At 37.5% G+C, this 4,017-nt stretch overlaps 1 non-coding gene across 1 annotated transcript; it reads left to right on the top strand.

Moving 5' to 3' along the window:
- The first annotated feature begins 1,835 nt into the window (after positions 1 to 1,835).
- On the top strand, positions 1,836 to 1,943 carry LOC148576127 (small nucleolar RNA R71). The gene has a single exon (XR_015903549.1). It is a non-coding gene; the product is annotated as a small nucleolar RNA R71 (small nucleolar RNA).
- Positions 1,944 to 4,017: the final 2,074 nt, after the last annotated feature.

Below are 4,017 nucleotides of genomic sequence, written 5' to 3'. Positions count from 1 at the left end.
TTCATTCTGTTTTTGATTTTTCAGTTGTTTTTGTGACTTCACATGATCATCAACCTAAAGAAAATATAAAATAACAATGGAAAATAAACAGATATAATTAAATAACATTGGGTTTCCTCCCAACAAGCGCTTCTTTAATGTCAATAGCTTGACAGTGAGCTCTCATGGAGCCTCACAAATAATCAAAGCAGGGTTGGGACTTCTCAACACCAAACTTAGAGTTTGGTTGTGGCCTCCCAACACCAAACTTAGAGTTTGAATGTGGGGGGTTTTGTTTGACTCTGTATTGAGAGAAGCTCTTCATGCTTCCTCTCCATGGTTACAGAAGGAGAACTTTGAGTCTTGAATACAAGGTAGTCCTCATTCAACTTAAGGACCAACTCTCCTCTGTCAACATCAATCACAGCTTTTGTTGTGGTTAGGAAGGGTCTGCCAAGGATGATGGATTCATCCTCATCCTTCCCAGTGTCTAGGATTATAAAATCAGCAGGGATGTAAAGGCCTTCAACCTTCACTAGCACGTCCTCTACTAGTCCATAAGCCAGTTTCATTGATTTGTCTGCCATCTCTAGTGAGATTCTTGTAGCTTGTACCTCAAAGATTTCCAATTTCTCCATTACAGAGAGTGGCATGAGGTTTATCCCTGACCCCAGGTCACACAGGGCCTTCTCAAAGGTCATGGTGCCTATGGTACAAGGTATGAAGAATTTTCTGGGATCCGGTTTCTTCTGAGGTAATGTCTACCTCATTAATGCATTCAGTTCATTGGTGAACAAGGGAGGTTCATCCTCCCAAGTCTCAGTACCAAATAACTTGGCATTCAGCTTCATGATTGCTCCTAGATATTTAGCAACTTGCTCTTCAGTGATGTCTTCATCCTTTTCAGAGGAAGAATATTCATCAGAGCTCATGAATGGCAGAAGGAAGTTCAATGGAATCTCTATGGTCTCTGTATGAGCCTCAGATTCCTTTGGTTCCTCAGAGGGAAACTCCTTTCTGTCCAGAGGACGTCCCATGAGGCTTTTCTCACTGGGACTCACGTCCTCCTCACTCTCTCCAGGTTTGGCCATGTTGGTCACGGTTATGGCCTTGCACTCTCTCTTGGAATTTTCTTTTGTATTGCTTGGGAGAGTACTGAGAGGAGCTTCAGTAATTATCTTACTCAGCTGACCCACCTGTGCCTCCAAATTTTTAATGGAGGACCTTGTTTCATTCATGAAACTTAGTGTGGTCTTGGATAGATCAGAGACTATGGTTGCCAGGCCGGAATGGCTCTGTTCAGAATTCTCTGTCTATTGCTGCGAAGATGATAGAAAAGGCTTGCTATTGCTAAACCTATTTCTTCCACCATTATTATTGAAGCCTTGTTGAGGCTTCTGTTGGTCCTTCCATGAGAAATTTGGATGATTTCTCCATGAAGGATTATAGGTGTTTCCATAGGGTTCTCCCATGTAATTCACCTCTGCCATTGCAGGGTTCTCAGGATCATAAGCTTCTTCTTCAGAAGATGCTTCTTTAGTACTGTTGGATGCAGCTTACAATCCATTCAGACTCTGAGAAATCATATTGAATTGTTGAGTCAATATTTTGTTCTGAGCCAATATGGCATTCAGAGTATCAATTTCAAGAACTCCTTTCTTCTGAGTTGTCCCATTATTCATAGGATTCTTTTCAGAAGTGTACATGAATTGGTTATTTACAACCATTTCAATGAGTTCCTGAGCTTCTTCAGGCGTCTTCTTCAGATGAAGAGATCCACCAGCAGAGTTGTCCAATGACATCTTGGACAGTTCAGACAGACCATCATAGAATATGCATATGATGCTCCATTATGAAAGCATACCAGAAGGACATCTTCTGATCAACTGCTTGTATCTTTCCCAAGCTTCATAGAGGGATTCACCTTCCTTCTGTCTGAAGGTTTGGACTTTCACTCTAAGCTTGCTCAATTTTTGAGGTGGAAAAAACTTTGCCAAGAAGGCATTAACCAGTTTTTCCCAAGAGTTTAGGCTGTCCTTAGGTTGTGAGTCCAACCATGCCCTAGCTCTATCTCTTACAGCAAAAGGGAAAAGCATAAGTTTGTAGATCTCAGGGTCAACCCCATGAGTCTTAACAGTGTCACAGATTTGCAAGAACTCAGCTAAAAACTGATGAGGATCTTCCAATGGAAGTCCATGATACTTGCAATTCTGCTGCATTAGAGAAACTAATTGAGGCTTAAGCTCAAATTTGTTTGCTCCAATTGCAGGAATTGAGATGCTTCTTCCACAGAAGTCAGAAGAGGGTGCAATAAAGTCACCAAGCATCTTCCTTGCATCTCCACCATTGTTGTTAGGTTTGGCCATGTTTGTTTTGTCTGCTTCCTTTTCGAAAATTTCTGTTGGGTCCTCTCCAGAGAGTTGTGCTTTAGCTTCTCTTAGCTTTCTCTTCAAGGTCCTTTCAGGTTCAGGGTCAGCTTCAACAAGAATGCCTTTATCTTTGTTCCTGCTCATATGATAGAGAAGAAGACAAAGAAAGTATGGAATCCTTTATGTCACAGTATAGAGATTCCTTGAGGTGTCAGAGGAAAAGAAGAATAGAAGAATAAGGTAGATAGGAGAATTCGAACTTATAGAGAGGGCGTGTTCGAATTGCTAATAGAGGAGGAGTGTTAGTCTTTAAATAGAAAAAGGTGAGGAGGGAGAAGAATTTTTGAAAACAAATTTTTAAATAAAAAAACTAAAATTTTTTTTAAAATAATTAAAAAAAATTTCGAAAAAGTGGTGATGGTTTTCGAAAATTAAAAGTGAGAAAGTGGTTAAGTCATTTTGAAAAAGATTTTGAAATTGGCAATCAAAAAGATATGTTTGAAAATTATTTTAAAAAAGATGTGATTGAGAAGATATGATTGAGAAGATATGATTTGGAAAAGATTTGATTTTGAAAAATTCTGAAAATTTGAAAAAGATTTGAATTAAAAACAAAATCTCCCCTCTTGTGCCATCCTGGTGTTAAACGCCCAGAATGGTATCCATTCTGGCATTTAACGCCCAAAATATTACCCTTTTGGGCGTTTAACGCCCAGCCAGGTACCCTGGCTGGCGTTTAAACGCCAGTTTTCCTTCCTCACTGGGCGTTTTGAACGCCCAGCTTTTTCTCTGTAGTTCCTCTACTGTATGTTCTGAATCTTCAATTCTCTGTATTATTGACTTGAAATGACATAATTTTGAAAATTTTTTGAATTTTTAATGATGAAAAATAACAAAATGAAACTAATAATGGAAAACTAAGATAAGATAAACAATGCATGCAAGACACCAAACTTAGAAATTTTTACATTGGAGACACTAACAAATTGAAAATGCATATGAAAAACAACAAAAGATGCAAAACAAGAGAATTTAAAGATCAGACCCAATAAAATCATCAAGAACGACTTGAAGATCATTGAAGAACATAATGCATATGTTTGAAAAATGCAAGAAAATTAAAAATATGCAGGACACCAAACTTAGAAATAGACACTAGACTCAAATAAGAAACACACATTATTTTTTATTTTTATGATTTTATTTATTTTTTTTGTAATTTTTCAAAAATTAATTGGAAAAAGAGAAAATAAGGAATTCAAAATTTTTAATGAGAATTCCAGGAATCATGCAATGTTAGTCTAAAACTCCGGTCCAAGAATTAGACATGGCTTACTAGCCAGCCAAGCTTTCAGTGAAAGCTCCAGTCCAAAACACTAGACATGGCCAATGGCCAGCCAAGCTTTAGCAGATCATTACGTTCAACAGCAAGATTGATAGAAATCAACAAGCTCTTGTGATGATAAGTTGAAACCTCGGTCCAAAAGATTAGACGTGGCTTCACAACCAGCCAAACTTCAACAGATCATCATGAAACTCTAGAATTCATTCTTAAAAATTCTGAAGAACATAGAATAATTTATTTTTTTGAAAATTTTTTTTCGAAAATAAAAATAAAAGTCAAAAAGCTCAAATATAAAATAAAAGTACCTAATCTGGGCAACAAGAT

The sequence above is a fragment of the Arachis ipaensis genome, chromosome B1, assembly GCF_059453495.1.
Source record: "Arachis ipaensis isolate K30076 ecotype BB chromosome B1, ASM5945349v1, whole genome shotgun sequence".
NCBI classification, from domain to species: domain Eukaryota; kingdom Viridiplantae; phylum Streptophyta; class Magnoliopsida; order Fabales; family Fabaceae; genus Arachis; species Arachis ipaensis.
Note: the sequence above shows the minus strand (reverse complement) of the source record. Positions and strands in the feature narration are given on the sequence as shown.